The sequence below is a fragment of the Pygocentrus nattereri genome, chromosome 14, assembly GCF_015220715.1.
Source record: "Pygocentrus nattereri isolate fPygNat1 chromosome 14, fPygNat1.pri, whole genome shotgun sequence".
NCBI classification, from domain to species: Eukaryota; Metazoa; Chordata; class Actinopteri; order Characiformes; family Serrasalmidae; genus Pygocentrus; species Pygocentrus nattereri.
Window position 1 is genome coordinate 38994532 of NC_051224.1, and position 26566 is coordinate 39021097.

The window sequence follows — 26566 nt, forward strand, 5'->3', positions numbered from 1 at the left end:
GATGTGCCACTCACCCATGCCATGTGCACTAATGTTGTATATTTTTAGCTGATATTTTTTTAAAAACAATAAAACTTCTCATTTTCAACATTTGATAAGTTGCCTTTGTGCTATTAACAATTACATATAGGGTTTAAATGATTTGCACATCATTTTGTTTTTATTTGCATTTTACACAGCGTCCCAACTTTGTTGGAAATGGGCTTGTATATGGACTTTATAAGATAAATATGGACGTTTTTCACTTTTAAATTTATTTTGCAGACATTAAATGTCATTAAACATCGCTGTGGCTCATCAAACATCGCTGCCTTTTCCCTGGACTTTTTAAAATGCAGTGAATTTGTGCCGAGCGGACTTTAGTGCCCACCTGCAGGTGCAGAGAGTGAAGAGGCCCTCGGTGGATCAGGAGGCTCTTACTAGACAATGGAACCTGTATATGCATAGACATGCAGCCATTTTTAACTCGTTCAGTGAGCAAACAGTAATGATCGTTTCTTCCTTGATAAAGTGTTTCACTCGCAAATCCTGCGGTGCAGCTGGAGACTCACCATTAACACAGACTTAAAACCTTAAAACATAGTCTGGGAACGCAGCATGTCTTTACTTAACGTCTCAAAATAATGAGTTACTATGTCAAAATAACTTATTTGCTGAAAAGCTCAACTTGCTATCATAAACTAATGGCTCATTTTCTCCAAATGTGGACTTAGTATTCTGGAATAATGGCCTAATATGTCCAAACAAGTTTTTCTCAGTTTTTTTACTAGGTCATTATTTTTGGCTTTTGTTCAAAATGCTGAGAAAGTGCGGCGGCATGGTGGTGCAGTGGGTGGCGCCGTCACCTCACAGTAAGAAGGGCCTGGGTTCGAGTCCCCGGCCGGGCGACCAGGGTCCCCTCTGTGTGGAGTTTGCATGTTCTCCCCGTGTCTGTGTGGGTTTCCCTCCGGGTTCTCCGGTTTCCTCCCACAGTCCAAAGACATGCAGTCAGGCCAACTGGACACGCTACACTGCCCCTGGGTGTGAGTGACTGTCTGTGTCTGTCTGTCTGCCCTGTGATGGACTGACGACCTGTCCAGGGTGTATCCTGCCTTAGGCTCCAGCAACCCCCCCGCGACCCTGACGGAGAAGCGGCTTAGAAAATGGATGGATGGTCAGAAAATGTAACTATTAGAATTGATTCCTAGTAATTACAACAACTTTTCAGTCAGGAGCTCATTTCTGATGATCCCGATGGCACATGAAGGCTGCGAGAGATTCTTCTATTTCATGCAAACATTCCAACTGTACTGTAGACCTTTGTGGAACACCGTAGTCTTGGTGAGTTATGGCCAGACGGAGAGGTCAGGGTCCACCCAGGCATTTTAAATGATGACTTGTTGATTTGGTTGACATGGAGCTCAAGGAAAGCATGCATAATTAAGATGGCTGTAAATAGTGTTGATGGACACATGATGACCCTCGTGTCGGTGAAGAATTTGGTGCCTCGCAGGTTCGGAGAGCAGTTAACCTGCCTGACTCACTTTTGAAGTCAACCTGAAATCAATGCCCTGTTATTTCATGTTGGGTCATGTTAAGCATGATCCATCATATCTTATGATTTGAAAGACAATGTTAATGTGTGTTGTAATCTTCCCGCTTGATGATGTCACTATGATGATGCACCAGCAGACGGAGAAAAATATTAACCCATAAAAATCAGTTTCGCAACCGTCACACTAAAGGAGTCAAATGCGTCCCCCACCATGATCTCCCATCATTCCATTACATGGATAGATGATAGGACATCAAGAATAGTATGGACAAAAATCTATATCACAGAATATTAAGGACTGTTGTGACCGGAAATGAAGTAGATGAAGGATCTCTGACTTTTGCATAGTAACATACACCATATACACAATATACTCCACTTACTGTATAGCTGGTCTTTGTAGTTCTACAGTTACAGACTGTAGTCCATCTGTTTCTCTGATACTCTGTTACCCTGTTCTTCAGTGGTCAGGACCCCCATGGACCCTCACAGAGCAGGTACTGTTTGGGTGGTGGGTCATTCTCACTGTAGTAACACTGACATGGTGGTGGGGGGGTTAGTGTGTGTTGCGCTGGTCTGAGTGGATCAGAGTTTTCAAACACCTCAGTGTCGCTGCTGGACTGAGAACAGTCCACCAACCAAAAATATCCAGCCAACAGCGTCCTGTGACCACTGATGAAGGACTAGAGGATGACCAACACAAACTGTGCAGCAGCAGATGAGCTGTCGTCTCTGACTTTACATCTACAAGGTGGACCGACAAGGTAGGGGTGTCTAATAGAGTGGACAGTGAGTGGACACAGTGTTTAAATACTCCAGCAGCACTGCTGTGTCTGATCCGCTCGTACCAGCACAACACACACTAACACACCACCACCACATCAGTGTTACTGCAGTGCTGAGAATGACCCACCACCCAAACAGTACCTGCTCTGTGAGGGTCCATGGGGGTCCTGCCCACTGAAGAACAGGGTAACAGAGTATCAGAGAAACAGATGGACTACAGTCTGTAACTGTAGAACTACAGAGTGCAGCTATACAGTAAGTGGAGCTGATAAAGTGGACAATGAGCTTAGAAACAAGGAGGTGGTCAGAATGTTATGCCTGACCGGTGTATATAAATTTGTCGTTTTTTTATGTCATTACATCTTATCTGACCTGTGCAAAGAACATTCTCAGACTTTAACAGTGTTACCTCGTTCTTTAATTTAAGAGAGTTTATGTTTTCAGTGAGATGAGCTGTTTACCATAACTCTAACAATGTATCGATGTTTCTCGGACCACCTCGCACCCCATAAATGGTACCAAATTTAATGCTTGGAATCAGATTAATCAGGTCTGTTTATATGCTGTGATATGAAAATGTGATGAGCTTCATAACATCCCCCCATTAAACGGAGCATCAGCACTTGCATAAAGAGCCAGCAGTCTAATCTGCGTATGCTCACGGGTTCCGTTAGAGCACTAAACGTTCCCCCTGAGCCCTTCGCCTTTCACGCTGCCACTTTCGCAGGCTGGCAGACCATATTTATGAACGCCAGTGTCTCGGAGCGTAATCACTGCCGGACCGCCGCACACCAGCTGGGTGGCAAAGGTAAAGATGCCATTCCCATGCAGGCTCCTGAGGGTCCGAGTGGCCGGGTGATGGATGACCGCCATTCAGTTTTCCACACTGGCTGCGTTCAGAGCATTTAGATTCTGTCTTTGAAACTGCGGGAGAGTTCCTCAAACGAAGGGCCTTTCGGATGAAGTGCTTGAAGAGGCCGGCACGTTTGAAACTTTGTGAGAGCCGTTGACCCTCGAGAATCTCTTCATGGTTCCTCTGTCACCCAGAGCGTTTTGATCAGCTCTTTGAAGGCTGGCCACCACGGTTGCTCCATAATGTCAAGCTAAATGTTTTGTCCTGTCAGTTTATTCTGGTTGAGAAAAGGGGAAAAGAATTGAATAAGCTCATGGAGAGGAGGCCAAAACAAGGCAGAACACGCAGTTTGCATTTGGTTCTCCCACAAATCAACCAAAAATCAGAGACTATCATTCATGCATTTAATTTCCAGTCAAAAATGACATTAACTCGTTTGGTTTTCAGGAAATATTTCTCAGACCAGATAAAAGATCGTACACTTGTATAAAGAAGTCAAAGAAAAAACTGACTAAAATCTACAGAGAAAATAGACCTCCTAACAACCACCTGGAAGAGCTGGTCGACCCCAAAACTGCCCCCACCAGATAAACAGCGCTTAAATCTTTGATCTCTGAGAGAGAGGAGAAGATCAAGCTGCTTCAGATCTGAAAGCATCCACAGGTGTCTCTGTCCATCCTTCCACTGGGAGAAGACCGCTCAGCGCTGTGGGTCTGAAAGGACGTGTAGCTGATCAAGAAGAACCTCACTGAGAAAAGGAGACGGACACATCAAACAAAGAAGCTGGACGATAGACTGACCGCCCCAGAGTCCAGACCTCAGCACCACTGAATGGGTTTGATTACTTCAGAAAATCAACCAGCTTCTCAGACTGAGCTTTGGAGGCGTGTCTGCAGGTTCTTTGAGGAGCTGAAAGTGAGGCTCCTGAGAAGAACGGAAGCTGGAATGAAGGTAAAGAGAGACTCACTGACCACTGAAAAAAATGTGTTTTTTTTTGTTTTTTTTTACTGTAGTTCTGTGTTCACTGCCTGTCAATAGCTTCATGTTCATCAAATTGTCCTTATTGGTACACTATTAAATGGTTCCTCAAGGGTTCTTTAGTAAATAGAATGGTTCTCAGATACCATTTGCGTGTATAATGGGTTCTTTGAATGGGGAAATGATTCTCCAGATCGAAGAATTTATTGTATATGGTTCTGTATAGCATCAAAAAGGGTTCTGCTACACACTCTTCAAAAAGATGGTTCTCTAATGGTTCTTTAGTAAAGACATAGGGTTTATATAGACCCAGTAGCACTCAAACAACCCTTTGCATGATTTTATGGATTCTTTGCATGGTGAAATGGTTCTCCAGATTGATGGAGAATGTGTCGTATATGGTTCTATATAGCATCAAAAAGGGTTCTGCTACAAACTCTTGAAAAAGAAGGTTCTTCAAGGGTTCAAGAAAATGGTTCTTTCTGGAACCATGAACACTCAAATAACCCATTGCATGATTTATGGGTTCTTTGCATCAATAAATGGTTCTTCGGATGGATGGAGAATGTGCTGTAGATGGTTCTATGTAGAACTTTTTTGAAAAATGGTTTATAGCGCCAAAAAGGGTTCTTCTATTGTTACAGGCTTGACATCTTAAAAGTAGAATAATCTTTTTGGTGCATTACAGAACCCTTTTCAACACATTCTCCATCAATCTGAATGCAAAGAACCATTTAGGCATGCAAATGGTTCTTTGAGTGCTCTTGGTTCGATATAGAACCACTGCCTTTACTAAAGAACCCTTGAAGAAACATCTTTTTTAAGAGCGTATGAAGAGCAGATTTGGCCTGAATAATACTTTGACCATTGTCTTTTCCAAATCAGTGATAAAAAGCATATATTGACACTCCAAAACTGGTTTAAACAACTGAAAGGTTTGAGTGCTGACGTCACAAGATGTGTGATATGGGGCAGTCGTGGGCTGGAGGTTAGGGATCTGGCCCTGTAACCAGAAGGTTGCTGGTTCGATCCCCAGTCCATGACTGAGGTGTCCTTGAGCAAGACACCTAACCCCCAACTGCTCCCCGGGCGCCGTCGATAGGGCTGCCCACCGCTCCGGGCAAGTGTGCTCACTGCCCCCTAGTGTGTATGTGGTGTTTCACTTCATGGATGGGTTAAATGCGGAGGTGGAATTTCCCCGGTTGTGGGATCAAAAAAGTATCGCTTATATGTTTATAAATAAATAAAAAATCATGATCAACCACTCATCAACCACTAAATAATCATGGTTAGGCTTTAATATGTTACTTAAAGCATGTAGAAAACTAATTCCCTCCAGACTTTTGATGACCAACTCAGCAGCTCTATAACATTTAAATAATACACATTCGCATTATGTAAGCAACTTATCTTTCTGGGCAACCAGGGGGATTTTGGAGCATATCTCAATGGTCATCGGGCCAGGACACACCCTGGACAGATCGGCAGTCCAGGCACACAGACATATACAATCACACCTAGGGGCAATTTAGTGTGTCCATTTGGCTTTAGTTTGGACTGTGGGTCGCCCGGCCGGGGAATCGAACCCAGACCCTTCTTGCTGTGTGGTAGCAGCGCTGCCCACACTGCCACCCGCATATAATTAACGGAAAACTAAAATACAAAAATAATAATGTAATCTAAAGTATTTTTGGTGCCTGGGTTTACAGTAAAGTACATTTTGATGTACTTTTGCAGCATTTGCATATCTTTGGACCGCGAAGTTGCCTGGCCGGGGAATCGAACACCCAGGCCCTTCTTGCTGTGAGGCAACAGCACTACCCACTGTGCCACCCACACACAGTTCATGGACAACTAAAATACAAAAGTAATAATAAAGTAAGTAATTTGGTGCCTAGTTTTTCAGTAAAGCTGGTCGTATTGTATGGTTTGATGTATTATTACAGTATTATTACAGTATTATTACAGTGTTATTACAGTGTTATTACAGTATTATTACTGTAGTCATGCCATGCGAGATGTCTAGGACAGAATATCTCTTGCTTGCACTGGTACTCCTGTCCCAGAATGTTCAACCGTAGGAATTCTTTAGTGTTTTCATCTTCGTTCCTCTCCTCAGGTTATCAGGGATGTGCTGTCGGTGGGCCACCGGCCGGCGTGTGCATGGGTGGACGAGCACTGCTGTAAGTGATGCTTATTTGTTTTGCAGAATGCAACATTGGTGTCTGTGCATCCGTGCAGATTACAGTCAGGTGGATGAGTCAGACATTCCTGGCGCGTTCAGACTGCAGCTTTCGAGCAGCTCCGAAAGGAGAATTTTCACTGGGAGAGAGGATTAAGATAGGGTTTGTTTTGCTGTCGACTGGGGCACTGGGTTTAGAGGCTGCCTGAACGTGTTTTCATGCTGTTCTGTTGAAATCACGCTGCCTCGCTGTTGTGTTGCGTGATCCAGTGCTTGGCTTTTCTGAGAGGCGCTTGCATCCCCTGCTAAACTGTTAGCGCTTCTCTTTGACTCCACGTCGCACCCTGCTGTTTCTGCTGCTTGTGTGTTGGGGGGGATCTGTCTAGGCTTGAAGCAAGCTGGATGATGTAAAGGATTTTTTTTTTCTGTTTTGTTTTTTTGAGATTTACTCTGTAGCACAACCCACTGAGTCATGAGAGTGCCTGTGAATTCTGAATTGCGTTGGCAGAAAGCTGTGTTTTTGTCTCGCATTCGCTGCGTAAATGAAATGTGCCTTGAATGCACAGCCGAGCTTGGAGCGGAGCGAAAAGATGGGGTTATTCAAGGCAAGACATCACAAGCAGAAATGATCATTTTTCTTGTTTTTTGGATAAATTACATCCCCAATGTGTTTGCTTACAGGAATGGTTTAGCGAACAAGCAAATTTACACAGTTTTACACTCAGCCTAGATGTGGACACCTGGCCACTGACATGTCTGGAGCCCAAATTCTGCTTCTTCAGCTTAGAACTGGAGCCACAAAGCTAATGTTACTCACAAACACTGGAACTCAATAGTCACCCAAATTGTTTCTGTAAAAATACAGCAACAAAACTGGCCAAGACATGTTTGGAGTCCAAATTCTGCTTCGTTAATTTACAACTGGGGCTACAAAACTAACGTTACTCACAAACACTGGAACTCAATAGTCACCCAAATTGTTTCTGTAAAAATACAGCACCAAAGCCTCTCTCAAACCACATCCATGTCTTCTTTAAAGTCGCCCAGACTTGCCGGTGCGGTCCAGGACATAGCATGACTTACTGTAAACTATAAAAATGAACAAAACTGGAGACTCCAAACATATCTGGGCTCACCCACATGGGGTAGGCTAAAGGTGATATAAATCTGATTCTTTACAAACAATTCCTTTAAACACGTGTCAAAACTCAACAGAAGCACGTTTATTTTAGCGTGTTTCGCAAATTCAGGTCTGTTCGTGTTCAACTGTAATTTTCTAGAAGTCAATTCATTCACACATTGTCGTATATCACTGTACAGCTACATTCCCATAGAATTCCGGCTTGAATTCCATTCAGATATTTCTATCTGCTTTGTAACAGCGACGACATGACCATAAATAGTGCGAGTTTTCTGAGGTCTCGCTGGGTGATGCAGTTATTAGGCCCGGTTATTTTCTCCAAATCGGCTCTTCTGTACCACAGATATGAACTTTTCATGGTTAATGAAATTTTAAAGGTGAATTCTGCAGGATATTATAGAAGGACTTCCTAATATATATAAATCCAGCTCATGGCTGGATTTAAGGCCAATAAAATATGACAAAATTAACAATTGTAAAATGGTTCATAATAGCAGTGCATAGTGTTTTATTGGTTTTATAGGATTTCAGTAATCGGTTTTATATATATATATATATATATATATATATACTTCATCATTTTGTTCATTTTTCTTTATACAGTGACAATGTTTGTGTATTTTTAGGCAAAACGTCCAATACAATAAACGGTAATACACACACACACACACACACACACACACACACACACACACACACACACACACATTTTCTAAGCCGCTTCTCCGTCAGGGTCGTGGGGGGGTGCTGGAGCCTATATAAATGGTAATACTAAAATAATAATAATAATAATAACAATATCTGCTATCAACTTGCAAAATTCATTTTGATATCTATTCTTTTCAATAACCTCATTCACCTGTATTGTCTCGCCTTAAAGGGGCATTCTGCTGCTTTTCAACATCTTTTAGGAATTCAGTGTTTGAGACGTGAACAGAGAGACTCAGAGTGGGTTTGCTGTGAAATGGTTCAGTGGCGGTGATGGGAACCCGGCGTCGCCATGACTACAACACAGATATAGACATTTTATTTACTATCCAGAAGAACCCACACGAGTCTTCTGAGCTTTATATGGAATGTTGATAAGGCTAAAACAATGAAAACCGTAAATAATAGGTCTTTGGGGACTATTTTGCCTCATAGCACCCTGCATGTACCCCTCCCCCACATATGGATTTAAAATATACATTTTAAGCCAAAATCTCAAAGCTATCATAAATCAATGTCTCAAACATCAGTATGAATTCCTGACTATTTCATGTAGTAATTTTCTGTGAGGGAGCTTTTAAAGGTGGACATCCGGTTCCTATCACCACCACTGTGAACAATTCTGACCTTAAATTTCTCTAAAATAATGCAACAATAATGTGACATGGTTAAAGACTGACGTTCATTATTATGACCAAATTTCCTTTCGTTGAAAACGTTGATTAATCAAAATACCCAGAGAAACTCATTTAGGGTTCTGAAGGTCAGGATTTCAACATTTGGGCCGTGGTGGTACTGATAGGGGGCCGTTGTCAGTTATTGTTGTTTATTTTTTTAAAGATGCAAATCTTCATTACTTCCACATAGACATTTAACTGAACCAGTAGTGGTAGATATGATAAATGTTAATGCTGAGACAATTATTTGCAAAAATAAACACGGGAAAAACCTAAATATTAAGGTCAAGTTCAGTGACTGGTCTGACATGACCAATATAGCTCACTTCATATTCAGTGGTCATACTGAATTCATCCATAATGGGTAAACGGCTATCAGGAGAAAATTTTAGGATTTTTTTGGTGTGTATTAAAATGCATGATTGGTGATATGTGGTATTTGGTTCAAGACCAATATTGCAACAATGATTACCAAACGATATATTGTGCCTGCATCTGTCCTCCTCTGAAATCAGACCCGTACAAAGAGAAAAGCAGCAGCGTTCCAATCTGCTGCAGACGTTTCTGGACCTGAGCTATGAGCTTGTTTTGGGCTTGTCAACAGATATTTACGAGAGCGAGGCGACGCGGCTCCTTGGCCTGGAGATGGCCCTGTGTCAGGCAGAGGTCTAGCACTGGCTGGCAGAAGGAAATAGGTCAGCCTGCTTCAAAATAGCTCCGAGGCCAGAAGCAGGGGAATGGCACTGACCTCATAAACGGTAACTCCATGTGGCAGCCGCCCCTTCCTCAATTGCGCTCTGTGATCTTCGTTTAACCCTTGACTGTAGTGTAAAATGCATTGATCTAAAGACTGTGATTGGACTAGTGATTTTGGAAAGTTATAATTAATCCTAGTCAGTTATAATAATGTTATAACATAGTAATTATGCCCTTATTCTTTGGCCAAAATAAATTTTTCAGGCTGTTCTCAACTATAAAAGGTCAAAAAATGGTATTTTTCATTAGTGTGTAACTCATACACACACACACACATATATATATATATATATATATATATATATATATATATATATATATATATATCGCTGCTGTCGGAAACAAAACCTCGTATCTCCAAAATGACAACTTTACAGGAGAAGGAAAAAACCTACTTTAATTTGAATGGAAATCAATGGAACCGGACTTGGAAAGAAGTAATTTTGGGCCATTTCTTTTGGTCCAAATTTTCACACACTGTAAAGGGTAACAGGTACTTTCACATTATGTCAAAAACTGAAAAACCTCAAAAATTGAGATACAAGGTTTTTTTTCTGACAGCAACGATATATTTCCTATTATATTTCCAAAAGTTTTCACTCACCCATCCAAATCATTGAATTCAGGTGTTCCAGTCACCTCCATGGCCACAGGTGTATAAAGCCAAGCCCCTAGGCCTGCAGACTGCTTCTACAGACATTAGTGAAAGAATGGGTCGCTCTCAGGAGCTCAGAGAATTCCAGTGTGGTACCGTGATCACTGAATCACGCTTCTCCGTCTGGCAATCAGATGGACGAGTCTGGGTTTGGCGGTTGCCAGGAGACGGTACTTGTCTGACTGCATTGTGCCGAGTGTAAAGTTTGGTGGAGGGGGGATCATGGTGTGGGGTTGTTTTTCAGTTGGGCTCGGCCCCTTAGTTCCAGTGAAAGGAACTTTTAAAGCTTCAGCATTTTCTTACCCAGCGTCTCACTTCAAATGTTACATTACAGCAAACTAAGTACAATAAACACCACTGACAGCAGCTCTAGTTTAAACTCTGATATTTGAAGCCTGTAATGAGCTTTATTGGGTTTTACTGTTTCAGTAAATCCTTCAGTAAATACTTCAAGTTGAAGTCTCACTCTTAACACTGGAGGAGGCTTTAGTACAGTATAGTTCAATTTACCTTGAGTGGTAAGTGGCAGCTTATGAGCTCTTATAATATGTTATGAACAGTACTTATAATGCATTGTGTTCACAATTCATAACACATAGTAAGCATTGATATAACATGCAATGTGTTTCTATAAATATTTATAGCAACGTTTATGATGCCTTCTGAATGCATTATTACATGTTATGAATGTGTTTATAGACGCTTACAAACGTGACATTCATAGAAAGTGTTACTACAAGAATCTTTCCAAGCTTAATAGCTTTTAACATGGTATTATGCAGGATTTAATTAATAAGAAAAAAATGTCTACTATTAAAAACACATATAAACTAGTCTTAGTGCTTGGACCCCTATATCAAACTCCTGCCGCGATCTTTTTCTTTTAACGTAATTATGTTTTCTGTTTCAAAACATTATTATATTCATAAATCATTTTCATGGTTTTCTGGGGTCACACCGTCTGACTTGATAAACATAGCCCGCCAAAAATGACCATTTTTTTCAGGATTTTATGAAAGGGCTACTGCTACTGTCACTTGGGGTCTTCCATATGTTAGAATACTCTGCCCGCTCTTGCTTAAAAGCAGGTCAGAAGAAAAGTCCTTTGTTTTCAGTTGTGCAACATGACTTTTGAGGAAATTTACAGACAAAACTTTTACAATTTGTTGAACACTTTTGTTGTGCAACATTAAAATCAGAAAAAACTGCAAACACAAAGTTGGTCCGAACTAAATGACTAAATTCCTTTCGTTTTTAAACTACTCATCGCACCACTGGACGTTTTTAGACCTTGATTTTGACACACTGTAAAGTTTTGAATATTAATGTGAGCGTATATGAATGTCCCAAAATCATTTTCTCCAGCACTACTAAACACAATTTTACAATTGTACTGCGTGAAAATTTCTAAATTTGAAAAATTGTTCAAAATAAGTTTCTTAAAAAGGAGCTGATGCACATTTTTGAAATGTCTAGAATCTGCCCAACATGCTGATATACGTTTAATAGCTTTTAAGATGGTGTTCATCTTTATGCAGGATTTCCCAGCTGGAAAATGTCATGTGGTGCGACCACACATCAATAAAAAAAAGATATTTACTATAGAAAACATGTAAACGGCAGGTATTTTTTTAGTTATATTACATGAAAACAAAATACACATGATGTCACTGACTCTATGTTGGAGTACTGCAAACTTTCTCTACTGTGATTCCCTGAAATGCAAATGTTTTGTTTATTCTTATGCACCTTGTAATAGAATAGCCCCAAAACACTGGCCCCCATGCATCCACGAAATCAAACTTGAATTCACTTAAAATGAAATTCAGTCGTGGTGAAATTCGAGATCTTGTTGCACTTAACTGTAATCAAGTCAACTGTTTGTGGGGTCTGAGATTTACTCTGTCTGGCTCCAGTGACTCATGCTTTTCCCTCCTGATTGGACGCACTGAGAGGGGGATGCTCCACGCTGCTCGGTTGCTATGGGCCTGTGTGTATGTGTTTGTCCGAGCGTATGCGCCTGTGTATCAGTTTTCACGCCGCTTCCCCGGGCGAGGCACCGAAAGCACGGCTGGAACGCCTGTGGTCTGTGTAATGGCTTTTTTCTTGCAGGAGAGTTTAAAGTTCAGCAAGTCATTGCAGTCAGCAGATGGATTGCTTTAGCATCCTGTATAAATAATTAGCTCATATCTATTCAGCTCTAGCAGCGGGTGGGAAGGCACTCAGCACAGCTTATGATTGCTACAGAGAAGAACTCGGCTCAGAGATGTGCAGCGACAGGATGGCAGTGTTTTCTGAGCACATGGGGGATTTCCTTAGTAGTGATGTACAGTGACCTGTAATTTACTGTTTCCTCATAAACTGCTTTACCGTTTCCTTTCCTCGTCTTACTGTGCAACTACAGTAGAGGCAGTATATGTATCCGTAAAACACGCACAACACATTCATGCATAAGCAAATCAAACGTTCTCCGAACAGTGCACTGACCACCTCAGAGTCCAGTCACTGAATGGGTTTGATTACTTCAGAAAATCAGAAGGCATGTCTGCAGATTCTTTGAGGAGCTGAAAGTGAGTCTCACTAAGGAGTGACTCAGTAAATATTGCACAAACTATATTTAGTTATTCTGGTCATTTTATTTTATTCTCACAACTATTGGGGCAGTCGTGGGCTGGAGGCTAGGGAACCGGCCCTGTGACTGGAAGGGTGCCGGTTTGATCCCCAGGGCCGACAGTCCATGACTGAGGTGTCCTTGAGCAAGACACCTAACCCCCAACTGCTCCCCGGGCGCCATGGATAGGGCTGCCCACCGCTCAGGGCAAGTGTGCTCACTGCCCCCTAGTGTGTGTGTGCTCACTAGAGTGTATGTGGTGTTTCACTTCACGGATGGGTTAAATGTGCAGGTGGAATTTTCCCGTTTGTGGGACTAATAAGGGTCACTTAAACTTAAAAATGTGCACCTATACAGTAAGTGGAGCTGATAAAATGCACAATGAGAGTAGAAACAAGGAGGTGGTCAGATGTTATGGCTCATCAGTGTCTATAAGAGTGGTCTCTGAGTTTTGCACAGTACTGTATTGATATAGGGGCCGACACGGCGGGTAGCGCTGTCGCCTCACAGCGAGGAGGGCCTGGGTTCGATTCCCCGGCCGGGTGACTGGGGTCTTCTCTGTGTGGATTTTGCTGCATCTGCGTGGGTTTCCTCCGGGTTCTCTGGTTTCCTCCCACAGTCCAAAGACATGCTACATTTTCCCTAGGCGTGAGTGTGTGAGTGATTGTGTCTGTCTGTCTGCCCTGCGATGGACTGGCGACCTGTCAAGGGTGTATCCTGCCTTCCGCCCGATGACAACTGGGATAGGCTCTGGCACCCCCCGCGACCCTGAGGGAGAAGTGACTTAGAAAATGTGTATGTGTTTGTGTGTGTGTGTGTGTGTGTGTGTGTGTGTACATATTTGAGCTTCTTGTCCTCTGTAACACAGTTTGCTGAATTTATTTATTTATTTATTTCCAGCCATGTCTTTAGAAGATGCCAGCACAGCCACATGCAAGTAGCCACAAGCCTGCAGTTCAGACACCAAGAGGTCCACCTTAAAACTCAAGATCCCGCATTCTCCACAACACACTCGTGGCTTCTGCAGGACATTGTGCCAGAGAAATTAGGTTGCACTAAGTGGTGACATGAGGTCCAGATTGATTGTGGAGCCATCTGTTCACCATTCATTGAACCGATACTGCCATCCAGTGGAAACAGGATGAACTCGGGCCAGGCTTTGGAGGTTGTCATACATAATGGATGCCAATCATTTCATCTACATGCTCTTGGTTCTCTCAGTCGGGGACTGATCTGTATGTTTGTTTGTTTGTTTTTCAGTACCGCAGGCTCTGTTGCATGGACTGTGGCTCAGAATGAAGAATGAAGAAGAAGCGCCTCCCAGCTTTGCGCTGCCATCATGGTCCTCCAAAGGCAAGCAGGAGCTCTTTTCCCATGGACGTTCCTAGGGACCCTCACCCTCTTTCTCACCGGTAGACTTTCTGCACAACAAAAGAGCTGAAAGAGCCACATTGTTGCGCGGTGCATAATGTATGCATTGTATGGCAGCGTTCAATAAGGTGATGGATTTGCATCTGATGTTCAGACGAAGGCGAATTAATACAGTCTTTTTTTCGCCCAAGGTGACTGCCCCAGATTTTCAAATGGGGGTCAAATATGAAATTGGAAGTTTTGCGAGGAAGCGATGGCGTATTTGGCGTGCCGTCGATGGCCAGCGGAGGTGGAAGTGGGCAAACAAATTCTCATTTAATGTGTTCCTGCCAGGGCCATTAAGGCATTTGTTAGCTTTCACTGTGAACGATAGTCTTGGAGAGAAGTGCCTGGAGGAAGTGGGGGGGGGTTGGGGGTGGAGAGAGAGCATCTAGAGAAATGCATTTCTCTTTTGCCCACTGATTTGAATGTTATTAATTTCATGCCTTGCATGACTGAGCTAGCGAGCTGTTGTGGTGGACAAAGAATAAATCTAATATTCACATTTTGATTGCTTTTGTTTCCTCTTTGATATGGTTAAAATGTCATGATCTGTTTTTTACCTCTTTTTTTAATGCCAGCCACTTTGAAATCCTGGTATAACACGTTAAGTGGCCAAAAGTATGTGCCATCACACCTGTATGAGCTTGTTGAGACATCCCATTCCAGAACCACGGGCTTTAATATGGCTTCTGCAGCTGTAACAGCTTCCAATCTTCTGGGAAGCTTTCCAAGCTTTCGGGAATTTGTGCCCATTCAGTCAAAAGAGCATCTGTGAGGTCAGGCACTGATGTTGAACAAGAGGATCTGGCACACAATTGACATTCCAGCTCATCCCAAAGGTGTTCAGTGTTCAGGGTTGAGCTCAGGGCTTTGTGCAGGCCACTGGAGTTCCTCCACACCAAACTCGTCAATCCATGTCTTTATAGAGCTCACTCAGTCATGCTGGACCAGGAAAGGCTCTTCCCCAAAGAGACCCTTCACTGGAACTAAGAGCCCAAACCCTGTAAAACGGCCCCACCAAAATTTACTGTTGGCACTACGAATTCTGGTAGGTAACGTTCTCCTGGCATCCATCAAACCCAGATTCATCCATCAGACTGTCAGATAGTGAAGCATCATGCCAGGGAACGTTTCCATTGCTCCAGAGTCTAGTGGCGACGTTCTTTACACCACTCCAGTTGATGCTTGCCATTGCACATCTTAGGCTTGTGTGCAGCTTCTTGGCCATGGAAACCCATTTCATGAAGATCCTGACATACAGTACACTGATGTCACTTCCAGATGCAGTTTGGAGCTGTAGTGAGTGATGCAACAGAGAATAGTCAGTCCCGCTGTGTGAGTTTGCATGGTCTACCACTTTATGACCTTTATCACTCCTAGATGCTTCTATTTCATATTAATAGCACTTACAGTTGACTAGGGCAGATTTAGCAGGGTAGAAAACTGGCTTGCGGCAAAGAAGCCATCCTATGTCAGAGCCATTTAAAGTCACTGAGCTCTTCCAGTGCTATTGCCAGTGTTTGTCTATGAAAATAAGAAAAATTGAGGGGTGTTCCCAGACATACATACACACACACACACACACACACACACACATATATATATATATATATATATATATATATATATATATATATATATATATATATATACATATATATATATATATATATATATATATATATATATATATATATATATATATATATATATATATATATATAAAGTATGTAAAGACTTTATATACACATGTTTTTTGGTAGAATGTCTTACTGAGATATCACCTGTAATCTTCCAAACAAAAGAATTTTCCCTTTGGCTTTCAGAGATACATTAAAATTAGCCCAACTCTGCATCCTTTCTGACAGTTTCGTCCCAGAAGTTAAGACATTTCATGCAGCTCTCGACTCCTTGTTGACTCTTCTTTGTTGATATGCTAATGCGCTGGGAGAGGTAAGCTGCGGCAGACAGTTAAGCCTGGAGACAGGGTTTGCCATCAGGTTTCTGTTGTCATTTTCAGCCGCCTGTGGAGGCTTTCAGTCTGCAATGACATCACATCTCAGCTGGCTCACCCCACTCATCAGTATTCTACCGGTAAGAATCAGACTCTCTCTCTACTTCTCTTTCTATACATCTCTCTCTCTCATTCCCCCCTCACTGTCTCTGCCTTCTGTCTTCTCCCTCTCCTCTTTTCCTCCTCCCTCCCTCTCTCTCGTTCTCTCTCCTTCCCCGGCGAAGATCCATTGCCTGTTTGCACCGTCTAAACACCACGGTCCCTTTGACTCGCTCCATTCCGACTACCGTTTGCTTTTGATGCCAATCATTTGTTTTATATGGCCAAACAGTGGCGGTGTCTGGAGAATATTGACAGAGCAGAGGGCCGCTAAAGGCAGTGATAAAGGCTCGTTCGGAGTCTACTGAGGATGAATGGAGTGCTTTTTCCACGCTGACTTTATTGGCCTTATCAGGGCCCTACAGGCGCACCTGATATGCCCCCCTCCTCCAACCCCACCACTCTGAAGGACATTTGGGTTCTTCTGGGGCTCTACAGCAGCGTCTCCGTGGCTAATTGTGTCCAGCAAGGACTGATGTTCAACCTGTCCGGTGCAATTTAAGGACTTCCAAAGCTCAAGTCAACAAGGCAATTCTGGCCTTCCGCGTCGCTGCTATTGGCCATGGCCGTCAGGGTCATTTTACATCTGTCGGGAGTTGGACAAGGAGAGGGGCTGTTGCGACAATGGTCTTGTAATGCTGAATAAATAGAAAAGAGTGACCTTGATCGTGCCAAATAAGAGCACTTAGGCTGCTAGAGCACGAAACAGGCCAACGCTTGGGGACCGAATGATCTTTACTTCTGCTTCTGACACACGCCGGTCATTTTAGTCGTGGAGACGTGAGTGCATGGAAGGTTTAGCGTCATGGTCACCGAACACCTCTTCAGAATACGGATAGTATTGCTGTGACACTCATGGTATGACAGTATACTGGCCCACCGATTCTGCCCGAAATGGTTCATGGTAGAAATGTCTTTACAGTGGTGGTGATGGGAACCAGGGCTTGCCATGTCTACAATACAATAAAGCCATTTTATTTACTATCCAGTACCAGCAGTGAACCTACACGTGTCTTCTGAGCTTTTATAACATATAATAGAAAGTTGATGATGGTAAAATAGTGGCAAATCTGAAAAAATAGGGGGACTATTTTGCCCCTGTATGTATCTCTTTGCCATAAATCCACTAAAAATCCACCAATAAATCCCAAAACTGCTGTGAAACAATGCCTTAAACATCATACAATGCAGTGGTAAAGTATTTCTTGTTCTAACCTTCTGTGAGGGAGCTTTAAGAGGTGGATGTCTGGTTCCCATCACCACCACTGTGAACAATTCGGACTCAAAGCTTCTCTGACGCAAACGCCTGAGATTTATTGGTGGAGTTTTTACATTACATTGTTCAAAAAAACCCACAGATCACTTACCAGGAGCTTTGTGATTGGTCAGCCCAGAAGTTTTGTGATTGGTTGATATGGCACAGGCCTTGTGGCATCAGTATAACAATAGCAATTACCCAACAATATATTGTGCAGCTTCTAATGGAAAAGCATTGGTAAGTATTTTCCATCCATGTATTCTTTTCCATGAAAGGTATACATGACATGCTCTAAATAGACCAAGGGGAAGGAGACTCTGAAATATTAGAAGCTGATTCATTGATTAGGGTAGTTTTTTCCAGGTTATATATATATATATATATATATATATATATATATATATATATATATATTTTTTTTTTTTTTTTTTTTTTTTTTTTTCTTTTTTCTTTGAGATCTCATGCTATATTCTCTGCAGGTCAGAGAGGTCAAGAAAAATAAACTGTTATTTCTTTCCATTACAGTTCCATTGGTCAGATGATGTTATTATCCTTATAGTTCAGATGTAATCCCCAAAATAAATGCACACAATCCCCCCCACTCCCTCTCCACCCCTGAAACCCAGCAGATAAGGGTAACCTGGGGATAATTTCTCTTTTTAAAATCCAGTACAGCTTCACAAGAAACTTCATCTCAGAAATACTTTACTGCACTTATTTCTCGGCGCAGCCCCAGCCTCTAGCGACCTATCTTGCTCAATGGCCAATCACGAGGAGGTGCCTGTCATCTGGGCTTGGCGGAGAACTTGATCGGGGCTTGTGGAATTGTACTGTCACTGGATGGATTGACTCATTCTCTCCAGCACGCTGGGACCTCTAACAACTACTTGTCTCTCTCTGATTATATCTCAGCCAACAGATTATTGAGTTAGAGACTCCAGGTTTGACCTTGGCAAAGCATTGCAAAGCGTGCCTCCTAGCTCTGCGGTTTACCTTTCCTTTGTCACCTGAGAGGCGTATCTACTCGGGTTTTAACCCTTTCTTGAGTGTCATTTTAGATTTTCTTGTAGTCTTTTAGTTTATTATAAATGGCCAAGCTGTGATCGTCAATGTAAATTACAAATTCATTATTGGGGTTTTCAGTGCATGAAGGCCCTTACTCTGATTTCTTTCCTTTTTCTCAGGCTGCGAATGTGAGAAAACAGAGCGCCCAGAAACAGCAAGCAGCGTTTAAACCAGCTCCCTTGAGATGCAGCAAAACACTTTTGGAGTGAGGCTGGAATCAGCTACATACTTGACAAAATGAAGAATCAAAAAAATTTCTTCATCTTCTAGATGATATATGTTGCTCAAGCTTGAGTGCATGATGATGAGTTATTAGATGTTATTCCGTGAATTTATTGGCTCTTTGCAAAGCAAAAATCCTGACCCATCACTGCCTGACTCATGTAGACCCATTTCCCCATTATCTGATTACCCAAGTGCATGTAAACACACTGAACCAATTACTGACAAAATCTTTTTTTCTGCAGTAATTGGATGATTAAGTGCATCTAAATGCAATCCTTTATATTGATTGGTCAGCTCAGATTACGTATGGCACTTTTTTATGACGCTCAGTGGAAACGATGACTACGAAAAGAACTGATAGAGTTTGAAAAGGTGCCACCTGAATGCCCCCATAAGCTTTAGGATAAACACAATTATAATTAGGAACAGCAATAAACCAATTATGTTTTGATTTATAATGGGCAATTATATGAGATTAAAAGCATCACTCTAGATATGTCACTGACTGTGAACATGAGAGGTAGTCAAAGCGGTGTTTTGGTTACTCGTTAGGAATGGAAAACAGCAGCAGAAGCTCTATGTACTTAAAGAGTCACTGGCCAGGTTTACATGCAGCCTAATAATCTGTTAATAATCCGAATAATAGCTCAATCGGAATAGAATATGTCCATGTAGACACCTCAGTCGGAATAGTCTAGTCTGATTGAGGCCATTCGGAATACAATTTCTATCTGATTGAACAAGGCGGGTAATCTTGTACATAATCTGTTAAATAGAAGAATAGCATCCGTGTAAACGCCTGTATCCGATTACATTCCCTATCATCGGAAATTTTAAGTCTGTTCTTCATGTGCGTCGCGTCATCGTGAGAGTCTATACCGTTCAGCACGGCAGAGCAGAAACTGGTCTGCAGAGGAGACGAAGTTTATGCTCTGATCTAAAGGATTATTTTATCTTATCTTTAAAAGAACGAACGTCCAGCTTATGTGTCTCAGAACACGACGTCTTCCTCTCGGCCTTCTCTAATAAGGACATGTGAAGCATGTTTTCCTCAGTCTGGTGTCATTTTAAAGTGATTAAAAACACAAGCACTGCTCACTGCTGCTCATCTCACTCTGACTGGACTCACAGGATGCTGGTTGCCATGGTAACCTCTACACAAAGTGATTCTCTACGCATGCGCATGATTTTGGATCTGATTACTTGTAGTGTGCATGTAAACTCAGATTTTACATCAGATTGTTGAATAGAGTGAGCAGTCTTAATCTTTAATTGGAATGTATTCAATCAGACTGGCACAAATTGGTAACACTTTATTTGAAGGCTACATACATAGGGACTACATACCACATTCATAAGCACTGAATAACATTTTTATAAAACAATATTTGAGTATTTATGTCCAGCTTATGCTAGTAACTGCAAAACGACATAAGATGTTCTATGAATAAATGTGTCTGCACTGACATAAAGGGAACATTTACATTTACAACACTTTTATAAAGCAACATTCACAAGTAACGGAATATAGAAGGAAGTCTACATGCGTTAAAATACAAAACCATTATTTACATTTATGGCATTTGTTCTGGCGGTGTTAGGAGTCTTGCCCAAGGACCCTTATTGGTATAGTGTAGGGTGTTTGCCCTGGTGGGGGATTGAACCCCAGTCTACAGCGTAGAAGACAGAGGTGTTACCCACTACACTAACCAACCACCCATCATGCCAGTACAATGCCATTACTTCAGCTCATGGATGGTATCTCAATTACTGGCATAAGCGGTTCATAAATACTCAAGTATAGCTTTATTAGTATGTTGTTCAGGGCTTATGGATGTGTTACGATGTCCTTATGCAGGTAGCCTTCAAATAAAGTGTTACCCAAAATCCTTTGCATGTAAACACAGCCACTGTATAACTGATACATACAAGCTCAACTATATGTCAGCGTTTGCGAGTGTGTTCTGTATGTGCATTACGTCATAGCGAAAGCTTAGAACGTTCAGTTTAGATCGGGAGCAGAAACTGGTCATTCATAAGCACTGAATAACACATTGATACATACAAGCTCAACCATATGATAATGTTTGTTGGAAGCTTCAAATACAACACAGGGAATGTCTTTTACAAGCTTCCAAATGTCCATGTTTAATCTAGAGCAGCTAAAAAAGGTTAATGTGCATCATTCCTAGGTTAGTACTAACGTACTATTGGAAACCCCATATGGGTGCTAGCACTACTATTCTCGTTTGTTGGCAGAATTGTGGTTCACGGCCTGAGCTGAAGCTCGAATAGTCACGTTGGCCACTGATTGAGGTTATATGTAAATCCTGGATGTCGATACTGAGGATAAAATGTCTCACTAGCACTGGGTTAGAGAGATCAGCCTCAGTCCACTATAGCAGAGAAAGATTTTTGTGGAAATGATGTATCCTGACAGGGCACATGCAGCAGTGAAGATCAAATGTTTGTGCTCTGTTTCTCCCTCTGTGTTCCGGTGCATGTCTCATCTGCATGAGCGCGTGCCCTTGCAGAATGCGGCGAGGTAAGTGGCAGATGGTGTCTTGGTGACAGGGGTATTGTCTCTGACATTATGCTAAGAGGGGCCTTCTTGATGGACTAAATGACTAAATTCTTCGAAGGCTGAGCGCTCAGGTGCGTCCGTTTGTCTGGGAGATGGTTAATTCTTTACTCAGCATGTCCGTGCTGTAGCCAATCGCAGCCTGTTTGCCACACAACCGACATCTAACCCATGGGCTGGAGCTGGATCGAGGCATGACGTTTCAGCACGAGATCCAGCCAGACACTTTTCCGTCTCTTCAACATCTGAGCTGAGTCTCCATTTGATGCATCTCCACCTGTTTTTTAAGAAAAAGATCTGCTACTGTTTGCTGACCCCCCTCAGCTGGTTACTATTCATTTGGTTATTGCTTTGCTTTACTATCCACATTGTTGTATATCGTTTGCATTGAGTTCACCATTATAGATTTTTTAGGAAATGATTCAATGCATCGCAACATCTTAAACTTCTCTATAATTTAATTCATTATGTCATCATCATCATCATCATCGTTGTTAACCGCTTAATCCAGATAGGGTCGCGGTAGCCGTTGGGAGACCAGAGAATCCCAGATGACCCTGTCCCCCGCAACTTCAGAGTTCTTCTATTTGATTCTGATTCTTTAGGAAATCAGAATGAAATTCTTTAGGTTATATGCATTGCAAAATTTTAGAAATCACAAAGATTCAGTTCTATTCAATCACACTTCTTTAGGAAGCGACTCAACACATTGGGAAAAATCAAATTTCACTATCATTCAGTTGTATTTGATTGCGAATCTTTAATAAATGATTCTGTGTATTGTGAAATCTCAGATTTGACCATGATTCCCTTTAATTTGATTATGAATCTTTAGGAAATGATTCAATGCATCATAAAATCTGATTTCACTAGGATTGAATTCTTTTGATTGCAAATGTTTAGGAAATTAATCAATGCATCGTGAAATTTAACTGATTTGAACTTATGTGATTGCGACTCTTTAGAAGGCATCATCAAATCTTAAAATTCATTATGAATCAATTCTTATTTGATGCTTTAGGAAATGATTAATTATTCAGTGCATTGTACAATCTTAGATTTCACAGTGATTCAGTTTGGAAACAACCGAACACGTTGTGAAAAACCTAATTTCACCATGATTCAGTTGTATTTGAATATGAATCTGTAGTAAATGATTCGTCGCGTGGTGAAATCTCAAATTTCACCATGATTCAGTTCAATAAGAAATCTTCAGGAAATGATTCAGTACATTGCAAAATCTCAATTTTTACTGGGTCGATACTTCTCGACTATTCAATTACAATTCTTTAAAAAAAATCAGTTTGTCATGATTTCAACATGATTTCATTTTACTTGATTATGAATCTGATTATAAACCTGATTCTTTAAGAGATGATTCAGTGAATCATAAAATCTCAAATTTCACTAGGATCACTCAATTCTATTTGATTGTGGTTCTTTAGGATATGATTCAGTGCCTTGTTCTACCTCAGATTTCACTGGGATCCAATTGTTATGATTCTCTAAGACAGTGCATTATAAAATCTCCAATTTCACGAGGATTCAGTTGTATTATGATTCTTTACAACATAATTCAATGCGTTGTTCTATCTCAAATTTCAGATCCACTTCTACTTGCTAATGAATTTTTGGTAAACGAATCAAGTCATCGTGAAATCTGTCAGTGATTTGAATGTATTTGATTACGACTCTTTGGAAGACAGTTACCTCTCACAATTCACTGTGACTCAATTCTATTCGACTTCGATTCTTCGTCCACTGAAATCCGAAATTTCACCACGAGTCGATTGGATTCAGAAAAAGTTCAATGCAGCAAGAAATTTCAAATCAACTTCAAACTGACTTTGGGCAAAGAAATAAGCGCATATATTATTGAATATTAATCTAATCGATTTCAATGCCACGTTCAAACTGCTGCATCATAATCCGCTGATACGTTTTGACGCTTCTAGCTAATACTGCCTCCTCGCCGCCCTCCCAGCACTCGGGGAGCATTCAGATGGGTTTCAAGTGGCTCGGCACGATGGAAAAGCGGAGCATATTGCAGGCAGGTTGCCTCTTCCTCTCTCTGGAATTGCATCAGTTGAAATCAAGGCTCTAAAGGGTCCAGGCCGTGCCTCCAGCCCCCCGTTCTCCTGACCAAAACCCCCCGACTGCGAGCGCAAAGGGCCTCCGTCTTCGGAATTACCGCTGAACCACCCGACGACTGGAGAGATCCGCTACAAAGGAAGAAATGTGTTTGCACAACACCAGAGGCTACACGACTAAAAATACGACTAGTCTCCTAGGTGACTAAGCAAAGTTTTCTTTCCTTCCCCTCGCGGAGACGCGAAGCCTTTTGACTTCTCATTTTCAAACGGCTCGCTCGCCTTTTTGCACCGCGAGATAAACAAACAGCGCGCGACTCCTTCGTCCTGCCTCGTTTAGGGCCCTCTTTAAGATCTCGGGTTTACAGTTGTATTGGTTACTGCGGTGTTGTGTTCTTTTTTTTTGTTTGTGTTTTTTTTTTGTTGTTGTCTTTTTTTTTCTTTTTTCAGTGTGGCAGTAACCATGGAAACGTGCAATTAAATGAGGGAGTGAAACAGCAGCCAGGGCCGTGTGTGCTCTGAGCCAGCGTAGCCTGTGTGTGCGCTCGCTGGATGGAATCCTTTCACGCTCCATCTCACTCAGTAATGCGCTTTATGAATTTTGAAGCAAACATTTAGCGCAGCTTTTTTATATTTTTTTTACAGCTCCTTTCTTTTTAGCGGGCGAGCGGGCGGCGCGGCGCGGCTCTGATGACAAACGCTATTGTGTGGAACCAGCAAGTTACGAGAAGAGGAGTTGAGCTGAAAGAGGGGCCGAGCAAGGACCGGAAAGGGAGTGGGCTACTACATATTTGATGCAGGGTGTTTATGCTGGAGTGTGTATAACAGAGTATGCATAATTGAACAGTGCATTATTGCCTCCCGTTGCTTTAATATGACTAACACCTGCATTTATAAAGCTCTGAGGGGGAAATTTGTTTGTCAAATTATTGAGCGGTGGTATTAAAAGCCTCCGCTCGGTGGAATCTCGGTGGGGCTTTTCCTGCACCTCTCTCTCTCTCTCTCTCTCTCTCTCTCTCTCTCTCTCTCTCTCTGCCACAGTTCACTCTTTCAATTGACTCCTCTTTCTAGCGGGGGTTATCTGAGCGGGGTCCAGGCCGTTCGAGTAAATGTAATAAACTCTGCTGAAGATAATGAGCACGCCGGGTGGATGAAAGGGAATCAGGGATTGATCAGGGCAGGCTGGGGGACAGGAGGAGGAGGAGGAAGAGGAAGAGGAGGAAAACGTTTGTGCAGCTCTCCTCCTAAATGACCTGCTGCCTGACCCATATCCACCCACGGCCAGTCTCTCTCTCTCCCTCTCTCGCTCTCTTTTCTCTCTATATATATCTCTTTCTCTCCTCCATTCACTTGCACTCATCTACCATTTTTCCCTTCTCCTTCTCTTTCTATCTCGCTCTGTCTTTCTCTTTCGTTTGCCCCTCTCTCACTCTGTCATCTATCCTTCTCTTTCTTCTATTCTCTCTTCATCCATTCACTGACACTGCCCCCCCCCCCACTCGTTCAGTCGCTCTTATTCCTCCATCTGTCTTTCCTTTTTCTCCTTTCCTTTATTCCTTTATTACCCATTCACACTCTTTTTCTCTCTCTCTCCCTCACTTTTTCTTCCACTGTCACAATGTCTCTTTCCCTCTCTCTAAATCGCAATCTTTCTCTCTCCTCTCTCTTTCACCCGTTCACCATCCTTCACTCTTTTCTCTTTTTCTCTTCTCTCCATTCGCTCCCATAGTTTCTCTATCTCTAACTGTCCATCCGCCTTTTGCCTCTCTCCTCTCTCTCTCTCTCTCTCTCCCCCCATTTTTTTCTTCTTTCTGTTTACTCCTCTCTCATTCAGTTACTCCCTCCATTCATCTTCCTCCTTTTTTTGCTCTCTCTACCCTTTCCTTTTTTCCTTTATCCATTCACACTATTTTCTCTCTCTCTGTCTCTCTCTCTCTCACTCACTCTCTCTCTCTCTCACTCTCTCCTCTTCCACCCATTCACTATCCTTCTTTTTCTCTTCTCTCTTCACCCGTTCACTTCCATTGGTTCTGTATTCTCCATCCATCTTATGCCTTTCTCCCTCTCTCTCTCTCACTCACTCACTCTTTCTCTCTCTCATCAACATCTATCTTTTCCTTCCTTCTCTCTAATCCCCCCCACCCCCCACATGTGGACACAGAGCCCATTTTGCTAATCTTCCTGACCCGCTCTGTGGTCAGCGGCTGCTCGACTGTGCCCTAATGAGCCTCTAACACCCACAACATGGCAGCCCGGAGATCCGCGAATCTCCCATCAATCAATATCGTCAGCGGCGTTCCAGCGTGACGCCCGCTGCGCTTTTAATTAGGAACATGGAACCGACACACCAACAAATTTCTGCCTTTGCGGCGAGCAGGTGGGAGAGCGTGGACGCGGAGACGATGACTGCCGCTCTATCGATTTAGCCATGAAGTATGAGCAGAACGCCATTCTGACAGATGAAGCTTTACAGCTCTGTGTTTAACCCTTTAAACTCCGAACACTATAGTATACATAACAATAACACTACATAACATACAGATTTCATAGCAGCTTAGGAAAACATTATAGTAGATACTGAATAATTAAGCCTAGTGGAAACGGCTTATACACACTTTCTATATTTTATACTCAAGTCTAGTAAAGGATTGTAGAGCTTTTTCTCCTAGCAACCACCTGGAAGAGCTGGTAGACCCCAAAACTGCCCCCTTCAGATAAACAGACCTTAAAGCTTTGATCTCTGAGAGAGAGGAGAAGATCAAGCTGCTTCAGATCTGAAAACATCCACAGGAGTTTCTGTCCATCCTTCCAATGTGAGAAGACCACTCAGCGCTGTGGGTCTGAAAGGACGTGTAGCTGATCAAGAAGAACCTCACTGAGAAAAGGAGACGGACGCATCAAACAAAGAAGCTGGACGATGGACTGACCGCCCCCGAGTCC

At 42.2% G+C, this 26566-nt stretch overlaps 1 long non-coding RNA gene across 1 annotated transcript; it reads left to right on the forward strand.

Annotated features, from left to right (window-relative positions):
* The first annotated feature begins 6252 nt into the window (after nt 1–6252).
* On the forward strand, nt 6253–14639 carry LOC119265082. The gene is made up of 3 exons (XR_005131378.1): nt 6253–6334; nt 13782–14046; nt 14142–14639. It is a non-coding gene; the product is annotated as an uncharacterized LOC119265082 (long non-coding RNA).
* Nucleotides 14640–26566: the final 11927 nt, after the last annotated feature.